This window comes from Miscanthus floridulus, chromosome 16 (assembly GCF_019320115.1).
Source record: "Miscanthus floridulus cultivar M001 chromosome 16, ASM1932011v1, whole genome shotgun sequence".
Classification (NCBI taxonomy): domain Eukaryota; kingdom Viridiplantae; phylum Streptophyta; class Magnoliopsida; order Poales; family Poaceae; genus Miscanthus; species Miscanthus floridulus.
This window is the reverse complement of record NC_089595.1, coordinates 113,655,520-113,669,865: the sequence shown is the minus strand read 5'-3', so window position 1 is coordinate 113,669,865 and position 14,346 is coordinate 113,655,520. Positions and strand designations below refer to the sequence as shown.

Sequence of the window (14,346 nt, the reverse complement as noted above, 5' to 3'; positions counted from 1 at the left end):
CCCTTAGACTTTCTCCTCTCCTTTGCTTTACTCTTTTCAATTCGGCTGTAGTCATTGGATGGGTAATAATGCCTGCGAAGTTGTTGTAGAAAGCTTCTTGCAAGTCTTCCCAATACCTAATTGATCTTGGCCTCAATTTGTCAAACCATTATAGCGGCATTGCTTCGAGGGCCATTGGGAAGAATAGAGCCTTGATGTCGTCGTCTCCTCCAGCTAATTCAATAGATTGGGAGTAAACCCTTAGCCATTGTCTTGGTTCGACTTTGCCATCATACTTAGAATGATTTGCTGGTTTAAACTTGTGCGGTAGCTTTAAAGTTTGTAGTCTTCCTACGAAACAAGGGAATCTGTCGTATGGTTCTGTTCTTCCGTAATCTGGCGATCTTGCTCTTCTGTAATAAGACCTATCTTCTTTTAACTCAGACTCTCCGTAGTCATCTTCTTTGTCAAATCTTCTTGATATTTCTTGGTAGCGTTGGCTCAATTCTGGTTTGTCTCTTTCTTGTTGCTTTGAGTAGTGTTCCTTCCTTCCATTGATATTACCACTTTCTACTGGTCCTATCCTTTGAAAATTCGATTTTTTGGGTGGCTGCTCCCTTTGTGGCTCCTGTGGAATTTCTTCGCCGGGTTATTTTTCTGATCCCCCAACTTCTTTCTTCTGGTCTTCCTTTGCTTTCTCGTTATTCGTGAGGGTGTACAACTCCTTTGTTAATTCTTCAATTCTTTCCCTTTTTGTATTTTTTGTGGCTTCTTTTTCTACCTTCTTTCTGTTGTATTCCGTTAGCTCCGCTTTGTATTTATTCCAGACTTGCTTCCTTTGTTTAGCCCGGTTCCTCCTTCCAGCTTTCAATTTGTTCTTCTTTAGCCTTGTTAGTCTTTGCTCATCATTTTCGTTGCTGTCGCTTTTCTCATCTGGTGAGATGTTGCCTTCTGATTTGTCTGAAGATTTTATATCTGGTATCTGTGGTGGTTCCAAAGATTGTTCTAACTGCTCTGCCATGTATACAGTATACCTATTCCGAGCTCTTCTTGTACGGTATTCCATCCTTCGTTTGGTTGAGTTGTCTGTAGCTTATGAACTAGATCCGAGTTCTTTTCCCTCTTGATAAGGTAGTTCTTCAACGCGCGTGCCAGTCTGGACTTTGCTTGAGGTGAAAGAACCTGGCCAATGCACCACATAATCTTGCGGGGTCACTGTCATGATCATCCCTTCTTGTGCTCCCTCTAGGAGTATTCTTCTTGCTGAGTTCATCTTGTTTTGGGTAAAGTGTTGATAGACTGATGCCACGTTGCGTAGTCCGTAAGTTTCCAAGTTCTTCTTTGAGTTGTACGGGTCGTATCCCTTCGCGATTGTTGTTGTGTCTCCGAGTCCAATTAGGCTTGGCTCTTGTGTCGTGAAGATTATCTTGGAATCGGGTTGTATCTCTTTTTCAGAGTCGGTTTCGTATCTGCTTTCTTCCTTATTCTGAGTTGTATCCGAAGTTGAGAGTTTCGTCATCTTCTCGGCGAGTTTGTATTGAACTTCGTCATCGAATTCTTTTTCTTCTCAGAGATGGGTACGAAGCTTGCCGTCACCGTCAGCCTTGCAGATCTAGGATCCGAAGACAAAGGTTGTTCTCGCTGAAAAGGTCATCTTGAGGTTGAGGTCCGCCGAACTCTCGAGAAAAAATTCATCGAAAGCCCCTACCTGGCACGCCAGCTGTCGATGTTTTACCACCGATAGCCTACCACGGGGGTACCCAGGATAGTTGTTCGGGCTTCGGCAAATAGTGGAATTCGGCAGTTACGCAAAGAGACTCACGATTTATACTGGTTCAGGCCCTCGACTTGGTCGAGTATTAACCTTACGTCCAGTTTTGGCGTTAGCCTATTTGCGTTGTATTGCTCTGAGTATCGGGTATACGTTCTCCTTTTACAATGGGTACCCTCGCCAGCCCTTTATAGTCCAGGTGTTGTTTGTGTCCTATTCGGATACAAGGTCAGAGTCCTAAGCTACGCTTCGGGCGCCTTTCCTTGTATAGTTTGAGTTGGAGTTTCGGTTTTGCACGTTGCTTTGCTCCGCGTTCTTCTTGGTGACTGGGCTGTAGGCCTTATTACCAAGGCCTACCTCCTTGCAGTATGGTCTATGGGGGCCCATAGGGTTCCCCATCGACAGGTTCAAAGTATTTTAGTATGTGAGTGAAACTTTGTACCATACTTAAATGACCTCTTTTTTATTTAGAGGGGTAACTGATAACCCTATCCTGATCATGTAAAGCCATTTTTTTCAAACACTATGGACCGAAAGTATGTCTCAATGAATTTTGATTAAAGGATATATATATGCATGTTTTGCTTTGGGTTGTGGGGAGAATGTTTCTCTCTTTTCTTTTTCCTTCTTTTTATACACTGCTCAATCCTCTATTATGTATTGTTTTGGTAGTATGCCTATGCAGCTAGAGTGGAAAGGCGTGATCTAATGATGCATCTGATTAGATGTGACATTAGGCTAAAGAATGTTTTGGCACTATGCCAATGCTTACTACGCCTAGCTGTAAATCAAGATTTGTTGCATAATGTGTTTTCGGAGAGCTTTTGTATATTCGCACTTTGGAAAAGCCAGAACATTGTTGCTTTCAGGAAAAATAGTGAGCATGCAAGCTTAATTAGAGATCATTAATCAAGGCCACCCACTACAATTAGGCTCTTTTAGATACTGACAAGGAAAGATGAGTTTTCCTTCTTACTGCAATATGGATTTGGGGTTTCGTGCCTGAAATTGTTAATGATAGTCCGGTTCCGCTCATGCTAGCACATCAAAACACAAGGTGAATCATATATGTTATCTACCTAGCGGGATCTTACTAAAGTGAAGAAAATAGAAAATCAGTCTTATCTTGAATTCCTACATAGGTGATACATGTTGAATTTTTCAGTTCAGAGTTAGGGTATGCTCTATGTGTTAGCAAGCAATTATTTTTTGAGGTCAGTCTTATTGCCAAGTGATGCCAGCATACCCTACCTCAGTAGTTTCAAGTAGAACGTGTGGGAGCTAAGTACCATATATATATTCCATGAGATGCCTTGGTTTGCGGGCTTAGTGAGAGAAAATATGTTTCTTAACCTGTATCTGCATTTGTCCCAAGCCTTTTTTTCCTTGGAAGTCTTATAGAGAACTTTGATAGATTGGAAGATTAACTTTCTTTGATACAATGCCATTTGCAGGTCAAACTAAATGGGATAATTCCTTAATGTAATTTAATTTTTGTTTTTTGGATTTTGTCCCATCTTTTTCTAACTTGTTGGAGTAACTGTCCTTGCAGATTTAATTTGTTTACTGAATATGAAAACATGGTCGATTAAATTTCTGTTTGATGGTACATGTGAGCCCATGGATTCAACTAATAATAAATGTACAATGGATTGGCTTGTGGGTTCAATAAGACGACCAGATGCATAAATAAGGAAATATTGGGATGATGAAATTTCAAATTATTAATTATTTTTGAGTTTGTAAATGTATACCAATGTTGCTCAAAACACTATGTTTTTATGCTCATATCACATTGAATTTTTCCGGAACCTCTTCTCTCTGAATCCAGAGATTAAGGAAATTATTGACACTTGCTTTCCCATTTGTAAATTATGAGTGATCTTGTTGACTCCTTGTTAAATATTGTGTTGTTATCTGCGGTTTCACATACCAAATTTGTAGCGTGTGCTACGTATAAATCATTTTGTTTTTAGTTGAGCTAAAAAATTAGTTTGAGTATTTGTTTCTTTGTAAATGCAATTTTACCTTCTTCTAGAAAATCTAATATTTTTCTGTTACGTAAGTTTAGTTTTTGCTTACAGACACACTCACACATGTTTATCTTATCAATTCTTTTCTATATAACATATTTCAGCAACAAAATAATTTTCATATAAAGTCTACTATCCTACAATCTTAATTTTTTACTATAACTATAAAGTCACATGTTATAAACATAAACATGGGTATTCATGGGTGTGGATGTAGCATAGGTCATGACTGTGGAGCAGACATTTATTGTATGACTGTAGATTTATTCTAACTGGTATATTATAGGGGGTAGATTTACACGGTGCTGCTTTCTTTTAAGATGTCAACATGGTTTATCGTCGTAGCGTTAGCATGGGCAATATACTAGTTGTTGCGTAATCAGCTAGCCTTCGGGCTTCAGGATGGCTGTCTAATAACCATTTGTACATACTATGTGCAGGCGCATGCTTCATGAATGGCGTCAGCTTATTTTATCCCAGGAGCAGGAGCAAGAACGTGCAAGGCAAATTGTTACCAAGGAAGAGAAGGATCCTAAGACATGGTCTAAGGAGAAGGAGCAGCAGGACACCTCTAAGCAAATGTTGGAGAACAATAGAGGCAAGGAGGACATGGAGCAGAACCTTAGCCCCAAGGACGAACTTGGAGACCAAAAGGCTAGCATCTCTGATATGTCAACGGACGATGGGGCAAGCTGGGTGCATGATGGCGTGGATTTGCGTGGCCATTCGCAGGTGGAAAGTGACTCACTATGAAGAATAGGTAACACACCCGATCACTTACTTCAAGTGTGCGTTAACAGATGTTTTGTGGCAAACATTATTACCACTAGGCGTAAATTACCAAGATCGTAGTGGAGGCCTTTTGCTTGTGATGGAGGCTGTACACAAGTTGTCTCTCGCATGGTCTTTTGATTGTACATAGGCCCTAGTAGTGTTTTGCTGCTGTTGTTTAGGCATGATTGCAACAATATGTAGAACGTACTAATGCTCTTTTGGTTGCTTGTACTCTGGAGGAGTAATGGTTTATGTGCAGTGCCTTATTTTATTGTGTTTGTCATGCTTGCAATGTGAAGTGGATAGCACAATGATAAATCCATCAAATATGAACAAACACAAAGTAAACCATGGTTACATATACAATAGCTTTAGTTGCTGAGCAATGCAAAAGCATCTATACAACACCATTACTTGCTGACCAACACAAAAGCATCCTTGCTGCTAGTTTGCATCAGCATTACTTGCTGACCAACACAAAAGCATCCTTGCTGCTAGTTTGCATCAGCATTACTTGCTGACCAACGCAAAAGCATCCTTGCTGCTAGTTTGCATGAAAGCCCCCATTAATTGCTCAACAATTCTAAAGCCCTTTCAACTAGGTGCCTATCACAACTAAGAGCTTTAGGAAGCATGCCTTGTGTCTCTAGCCTCTCCTTATTCATGTGAGGGATCTTGTACTTATTCCCTCCATTGTCTTTCATAACTTCTATCATTCAGTTTTGGAGTGTCAGGAACACCCGATTTAGAATGATTGGGTTATAGGTTTCATATTCTGTAGTCACATTCTAGATGAGGTCATCCATATTTCTAGATGGGATTCTATCTGTTAACGAACGGAGAGAATTGAAGAAACCAAGGTCGAGGCAATTCAAATCAGGCGAATTAGCAGGCTGGTTTAAAAGGCGTATATCAAGGCTTGTATTGGCGACTGCAGCAGCAAATTCTGCATCATCTGCTAGTACATGCGAAGGCGCGTTGTCCTGTTGAATCCATATTGTCTTGTGTCTATCTTCTTGAGGCCAACGGGCTTTTATAGCTGGTAGCAGGTAGGTGATCATGTAAGATCTCATTGTGCGTCTATCTACCTTCATTGTCTTTGTGATTGGAGTGCCCCTTGGCCTGTTGCCACTCCTTCTTTGTGTAGGTTCTTGAAATTTAGATGACAATTAATGCAACATCAAAAATTATTTTACATGCCCAAAGTAAAAAATGACAACGATTTGTACCTCTCGGACAAAAGGCCAAATGCCTAGCTTGCCATCAAAATAGCATCTACCTTCATCATCAAACCTAGGCTTTGCAATACTTGAATAAAACATAACTTTGTGAATGGCATTCTTGTTTTGCACTGTCCTATGTGGGTCATCTTCATCTGGGTGCATGTACATAGTCTTATTCTTCTTGGTCCTATTGAACCACTTCTCATCTGAGTGGATAATATCTTTCATTTCAATGAACTTTGGATCATGTGGCAGAGTACTTTTATCTAGCATAGAGAGACACCACTGTAGCCTTGCCTTCATGTTTTCTTCCTTCAAATATCGCTTCAGTGAGCTGCTGTGTCGTCGTAGCATTCCAGCTTTGAACCACATGTGTAAAGTGCTTTTGTTGACATCGAGGGCAATGGCTAGTGACCTTATGGTATCCCTTCTGTTGAAGGGAATATCAATGACCCTTGAGAGATCCACTTCAATTTTTTTACGACCGCCGTTCTTAGGTTTCTTTGATCCGATATCTATTGGTATGCCTTGTGCCTTGCGTTTTTAGCTCTCTGCCATACCCGTTGTACCGTACGCACATGGACACCATACTTTGCAGCAATAAGTGTTGTGCTGCTTCTTTTTAATTTTCTATTACTGCTATGCCGAAGCAAATCTTCATATATGTCTTGCCTTTGTTTTTGTGTCAAATTCTTGGTCGTATTTGATGCTGCTTCTTGCTGGGTTTCCCGACCTTGTTCGTCATCTGAGTCGGGCAACTCCTCTTCATCAAATATGACGTCAAAACCATCTGTGTAGACACCAAACTCCATGGCATCTTGTTCATCCGGTTAGTGAATGTCGTCATCGCCTACCAAAAAAATTTGATCATGTGTGCGTATTGTCAATACATAGATTTGGATACATTTTGACATGCCTTGGTACTAATGAAAATATGCACTCGCATGCAGGTTGTCTTGTGCCCCTTCTTGCGTATCATTTAAATCAAATGCGTAGCCAACATTGTCACCTTCTATTATCAATTTGAAGTGCACCTGTGAGTTATCCTCCCCTATAAATTGGACTGTACTAATAAAAAATATTGACCTGTCTGGTGGTTTCAGGTGAGTAAAAAGTAAAAAATCTTGACCCCTACTTGAATTATGATAGAGAAAGGAATAATATTAATTAGGTTCACATGGATGGAATAATAATGGACAAGAATCGATTTAGCAGTGCAATATTTGTTGACATGGTACAAAAATTTACTTTTATTTGCTACCTTTGCTGCCATGCTCATCAATTTAATTTTTTTAAGTGCAACCTTAATGTTTCTTTTAAGTGCCTTAAATTAGGACACGAGAACAGTTCATAGTCATACAAGATTAAACTTTTTTCTACCTTTTTCAACGGCATGAAACCTTTGCTACACACAATTCTAATCCAACAAGTCATAAAATTACCTTGCTGCACTCAATTTAGGAGATAGAGAAACGAGGAAAAAATCGAAGCACGCTCATTTTAGTAGAGGAATCAGAGAGAAAATTAGAACAAGTACAAACTTAATTTGGGAGAGAACCAGATGTGCTTACCTTGAACATCATTTTGTTGTTCCTCTATGATTGGCCCCTCCAACTTGTTCATCAGCCAGACCTGTACCTTCAAGGGAGACATGAGGTAAAGTTGAGCTTCATGATGTTCACCTGACTGCTACCTGGAAGGAATCATGGACATCTTGTTCGCCTGGTGCCTTGTCCAGATCTGGCATTTGTTCTCCTTCCTCCTCTGGTGTTGCATTCAAGTCTATGGCCATGGAAATAGAATGGTTCAAGTGGAATGTGGACTGGTTGAAAGGGATGCCCTGGGCAGTGGATTGATATCCAGAGAAGTGAAAATGGCGCCTGCTGGTTTAAATTTTTGGTTTTGCCTTGTGCGTGTAAAAAAAGAGCGCCTCTTGTTTTGGCGCTATGATTTGGTGGTAATATGTTTTTCAAACGAGTGAATGAGATGTTTTCATGGGTTGGTTCATTTTTTATGTATAAATATTCTATAGTGGATGGCCTTGATCACGGTAGGTAGTGGGTTTTCAAGAACTCAGTGCGGTGGTGGAGAATACATGCACATTTAATTTATCTGCTGTCGGTTGTACTAGCACACTTCTTTTATCTGATGGAATCATTGGATACTAGGGGTATGCAGGTCCTTTATCCATGTCCTTGGTACAAGCGCCACTTCTCAGAATGACTCAATATATAGGACAGAGGGAGTAACTTGTTTGTATAACGAGCTATAACGAGCTGAGTCGTATCGAGCCGAACTGGCTATATCCAGGCCTAGTTGTAAATAAAGATGTCAACGGGGACCCGATCCCCGATTCCCCGTGGTGAATTCTTCCATTAGGGGACGGGGATGGAGGAGAATTAATCCCCACGGAGAAGAATTTGGTAGGAATGTTGTCCCCGTCAGGGATGGCGGGGACGGGGATGGTTGCCTGGTCCCCGACCCCGATCCCCGCGAAGCAGTGAAGCACGCAACAGGCAGCTTGCTAGCCTATGTAAAGGCCCAATAAGTCACGGAGATATATAACGCGCCATCCAACCCTAATTCCTCAACTCCCTATCCGGCACTCACGTCCTCCAGCCGCAGCCGCAGCCGCCGCTGCTCTCTCGCTCTCGCACGCAGCACGCTCCCGTCCTCAATCTCGCTCTCTCGCTCTGCGGTGACCCAGGCGAAGAAGAAGAGCGCGGAGGAGAGAGAGAGAGCGGAGGAGGGGAAGAGGGCAGAGCAGGTGCGTGGGGCGAGGTGGAGAGCAAGACGTGGGGCGTCATCGGCAGCGGCCTCGGCTCGGCCGGCCGTGCGGCGGCGCTGCGACCTGCGTCCACGGGGAGGAGCAGATCTGAGGGAGAACGGGGGAGCAGAGCGGTGAGCGGCGGTGACGGCGAGGGCACCCCGCGTCTTGCTCTCCCTCTGCCTCGAGCTCGCCTCTGCCGTCGGCAGCTTCGGCGAGCGTGGCCTCTTCCGTCTTGCTCTCCCTCTTTCTATTCCGAATCCGACCAGCAGAGGCGAGCTCGACGGCTTCGGCGGCAGCAGAGGCGAGCGCGGCAGTCGAGGTGGAACTATGGCGTGCTTTGTTAGGTGCTCGTCGATGGCGTCCACGACGGCGGCGGCGAGCGTGCTTCACGTGTTGCGGGGATAGGGATCCCCGCGGGGATTAAATCCCCGAGCGGGGACGGGGATGGGGAAGAAGTGCTCCCTATGAGCCTTCACGAGGACCGGGACGGGGAAAATTTGCCCCCATAGGGACGGGGATTGGACAGTAACCCCGACGGGGAATTCCCCGTTAACATTTCGAGTTGTAAACAAAGTAAGTTAAATGGAACAGGGTACATGGGTGCAGACGTGCAGTGCATAGAACCGGAGGATACTGCCTCGTATTCTCAGGCTCAAAGATTGCAGCACTGATAATGCCCAAACATGAAACAACAGATTGAATGTTGCCCTTTCCCTTTGGAAGGGAAAATTATTGAGACATTTGTCGCCGTTTGCATCTGAAGACGGGCAAAGGGACAATGCCTAACGGTTACTCCCTCCTCATTACCACAAAAAATGCATTTCTAGACAGAAACAGATGTGAAATTTACAAAAAAAAAAAAAAAAAAAAAAAAAATACTCCCTCGGTCTGGGCGTAAGGTCAGGTATGGCAGATTTTTTTTTTCTATTTTTGACTAGTGCCACAATTCGTATAGAGAGTTTGGGACTCCCACATATTTTCGTGAGAATTTGTTGGTTGTATTTTTTTTTCTAATAATAAGTGGGACTCACCTGATCTAATAGGGAAAGTATCGATGAGGTGTTCAGGATTACTCCGCTTTCGTTTTTACAGCTATGCTCCACTAACTCCACTATAGAACGGCTCCATAGTAGAGCTATTGTTTGGCACACAGTCTAGCTCTAGCTCCAGAAATATGTTGTTTCTCTGTAAATAGTCTATTATGCCCCTGATTGACGTTTGTTTATTCAAGTAGTGTATAGGGAAAGTATTGACGTTTGTTTATTATGCCCCTGATTGACGTTTGTTTATGCCCCCGATAAAATTTAAAAGTACCTAATGGTCCGTCCCTGCCTCGAAGCCGGATTCAGTGACTTTACGAAGCAAAGTCACAATGTAACTTTGCCTCGATCTCCACTCTCCAACTAGCATCTCACGGCTGAACATATTTCCAGGCCACGCACAGTAGACCAGCACAAGCGATTTCAAACAAACGATTACGACAGTTTGCAGGTGAAGCAAAAATGACCGGCAACAGCTCACTGTCAAAAATAAAACTGGTAGCCAACAAAGTAATATAGCTAAAAACAATACAAATAGCTCTATACATTTTAGCGGATGGAAAAAGGAAGACTAGAAAATTAACGACTCCGCTAACCGAAGCAGATGAAAGAAAGGAAAACGACAAAGCAAATAAAAAATATGAAAACATACCAAGATAAAAAAAATTCTATTTATTTATGGACTTATATTATTTATACTCTTACAATTTTCTGTTGGGATAGATTCCTATTCATTATACCTGAGCAAATTGAGTCCGGCCCGACCTAGCCCGTGGGCCTGGCCTGAGCCCGATGGGTTTTAACCCGCTCACGAATCTTACTGGACAGGGTCTGGGCACAGATCTCGTTGCCCAGAGAGTTTTTACTTGGCCCGAGCCCAGCCCGAAACACTATTTCTTGCTAATTTACAATATAAAATGCACGGGCAGCCCGCCCAAACCCGGACCTGGCGCGAAAAATTAGGCCCGACTTGCCCAGTGGAAAGGTCATGGGCGGGATTTTTTTTTGGCTTGACCCGCAAAATGCTCAGGTCTACTATTCATGTATTTAGGATCAAAGAGATTTATTTGTATTAGAATTTTTAGTTATCTAGGTTACCTCAATAAACTTTGCATACGTTATATATAAAACATGAGGATGTATGCAGACGAGTAGAGACAGTTTCTATGTTCACCAAGTTAGTTATATACAATAAATCTGAAGGGCAGGTTCCCTAATCTAAGTGAATAGAAAAAAATATGAAGACTAAAAAAATGAAGCGGACTACACTAAACGAAAAAGAAAAATAAAAAATAAAAGATAAAAAATTCTGAAAACGTATCAAGATCAAGAAACCCCTCTTAGTTTATAGATTTATTATTTACTAGCAAATGTGCCGGTGCGATGCAACGAAATCATGTTTAGGAACCAGACTCTGTATCATCGTTAGATGCAAGCTGTTTTAACTTGAATAAGCATTGTCATGTGTCGGAGTCATATATGATATATGTAGGGCATGACCCAATATGTATTGGAATAGCCCTCCGTATTCATTATTAAAAAAATGTGTGGAGAGAATTTTTACATGTTTAATAATAACTAGCATGGTCTGTTCGTTTGAACTTATCAGCTATGATATAGTGTTTTTCTCTCACAACAAATCAGTTTCAGTCGGTTTATCAGTCGTAGAAACCATCAGTCAAATTCATGATAAATGATAGACCTCTCTCGATTTTTCACATGTCAACATTTATCGAGATTATACTTTTATTTAGATTAGATTAGACAGTAAACTGTTCAGGATTCCGGTTTATGAGTTAGACCATTAGTTTAATCGTTCAACTCAGCAAAATAAAAACAATTAAAAAATCAAGCGGAGGCGAACAGAGAAATAATATGGAAAAAAGAAAAATGTAGATATAGATGTGAACTAAAATGTAGAAAGTTATTTGTGTTTTTAGAAATATTATTTGGTGGCTGCTAGTTTATTCTTGAGAGCGAGTTGCTGCCGGTCATTTTTGCTTTACCTTCAACTGTCAGAATCTTTTGTGCTGCTCTACTGTGCATGCTGTGTGGGCTGGTGGACCTAGAAATCTGTACAGCCGTTAGATGCTAGTTGGAGAGTGGAGACCAAGGCAAAGTTACATTGTGACTTTGGCTCTGTTAGCGGGTCTTATGAGCCGTATTAGTTCAGCGAACGAACGGTGTTTTCTCTCGCAACAAATCAACGAATAATACTGTCGGTGTTTCGAGTAAGCACCAACGAGTGAATTTGTGTGATTGCGCGTCTAGCCTGGATGGTATGCTAAAAAGACACAAGGTCCCTACGTCCAGTTCATGGCTGCTGCTCGTGTTATTAGCATTGAAAAGTTCGTAGTAGGAGTCACAAACAGACGAGAGAGGGACAGGTCCTAGGTCTCTGATGAAAAGATTAAATAGATGCCGAGAGCTAGGTCGCTGCTCAGCTATGTGTTCGAGGTTCGATGCTAGTGATTCTGATATGATGTGATGTGGTGTGATATGTGATGTGGTCAAATCGATCCCCTTAGTGGGGTGCCCTGCTTTCTCTTTTATAGGCCAAGGGAGAGCATGGATTACAGATAGGAGAAAAGAGGAAAATGAGAGGCAAAGGAAGTCCTTCAAGGACGTCGGGTCATCCTTTTCCTCTGTGCGGGCCCCGCTGACAAGGCAGGCGATGACAGAGATAGCTCTACGCCGGGCGCATGTCCGCTAACCCTGACAGGGCCACGCTGGGCGTCTGTCCGCTGATGATGCCATGTCCTGGCATTGTCAGTGGGTTGTCACGTCCCATCCCGCACCGGCGGACGGCGCGGCGGACCAGGGTGCTGATCAACGGCCATATAGGGAGCAGGTAGCACAGTGACTGCACGTCAGTTACTGTGGATGATGCGAGTTTCCTTCTGGACCGTAGTGGTTGTCGTGAGCTTCCGTAAGAATCCATGCCCGAGGGCAAATGACGACGCCCACAACACTGTAAAGCAAATGTCGGCGTCTACAACACTGTTTGGGCTCTGACATGTCTAGAAGATCACGAAGCACCCTTCTGGCATGGCCTGACGGTACTTTCTTACAGGTGTGCAGGGTAGGGTCCTCAGTATTATGGTTGACTTGAGTGCCATGCGTTATCTGCGCGCGTCATTATAAAGGAGTCACGCGCAGACGTCGGGCGAGGTGGAGCTAGCCCTCGGGGCTCGGGCGAGACGGAGCTAGTCCTTAGACATCGAGCAAGGCAGAGCCAGCCCTCAGACGTCCGGCGAGGCGAGACCAGCCCTCCGACGTTCGATGAGATGGAGCCAGCCCTCAGACATCGGGCGAGGGGAGCCAGCCCTCGGGAGTCAGTAGAGGCAGAGCCAACCCTCAAGGGTCGGACAAGGCAGGGCCCATGGCCACGCTCTTGATCGCGCGAACGAATCAATGTTGATGGTCATTAGCTCCTTCTCTTCAGGTACCCTAGTATTGGTCCTCGACAGTAGCCCCCAAGCCCCCAGGCGATTCGAGTAGAATGGCTTGGGTTTTTTTTTTGACTTGCCAGCAGGTATGCACGAGCACACCCGGTGGGTGTAGCCCCCGAGCCTGCGGAGGAGTAGAATACTTCTTTGGAGGTTTTTCCGAAAAAGAGGACTCTAAGAGCCCTGGCCCTCCATTGTTGCCCACGGCGTGTCCTGAAGACGATGATTCCTTATTGCTGAGGTCGGACCCTTCGTGGGTATGGTTGTAAGATTTGGTGGTTTGTTAGCTAGATAGTTTGATTGGGGTCCGGCATCCCGTTCGCAGGGATCCGGCCAGGGTTAGCCTGGCTGAGACTCAATCATGGGCCAAGATGCATGTGGCACTCGTGTGCCTAGGCACTGGTCCCATGCGGGGCCTAGCCCTATCCATCCCTTATTGTAAGGGTGCTTGGAGCGGCTGTTGGACTCATTAATGGGCCAACCATCGAACTCCTAGGCCCAGATGGACCGTAGATGTGTATTTTGATCGTATTACTCTTACTTGTAATGTGTTCTGGTCCGCCTGGGGAGGCAAAACGTCCAGTGAATCTTTCGAAGAAAAGGATAGGGATTGCGTGTGCATATCCCACGGTGTGACGTTGTGGCGGATCATGATAGACGCAGAGATCTAGGTGGATGGTTGGTTTCCTCACATCTATCGCCCCTATAAAACCAAAAGGTTCGCCCCCAGGGTTTCATACTTTGCCTCCTTGCCTTTGCATCTGCAACCTCCATCACCAATCGCCTATGCTCCCCGCATCTGCGTCTCAGCCGCCATCGAGTTTGCATCCACCCACCCCCATCTTCTAATGGAACCGTGGTGCCATTCTGGTATCACCCTCCAGCGTATGGAGGGCCTCGTCCGTCGTGGTCTTCTCTATGCACGGACCACCACCGAGGAGTGGTGGCTGCCCAGTGAGAAGGACGTGCTGTCGCTGCCCGACAGCTACATCATCTCGTTCATGTGCTTCCATGAGCGGGGATTTGCCACCCCCACCCACAAATTTCTCCCGAGGTTGCTGCACTACTACCAAATTGAGTTACAACACCTCAATCCCAATGGAATCCAGCACATGGCGGCGTTCGTCGCCTTGTGTGAGGGATTCTAGGGGACCAGTCCCCACTTTGAGTTGTGGTGGTACTTCTTCACCGTCACCCTCTAGAAGAAGCAAGAGAATAAGCATGAGCTGAACACGCTGATGGGATGTGCTGGCATCCAACTCTAGAACAATTAGATCAGTGAATACCCATCAATATGTCTGTCAACC

General features: G+C 43.9%; 1 pseudogene; it reads right to left on the bottom strand.

Moving 5' to 3' along the window:
- Positions 1–5,345: 5,345 nt before the first annotated feature.
- On the bottom strand, positions 5,346–6,592 carry LOC136511321 (uncharacterized; annotated as a pseudogene).
- Between the last annotated feature and the right edge of the window lie 7,754 nt (positions 6,593–14,346).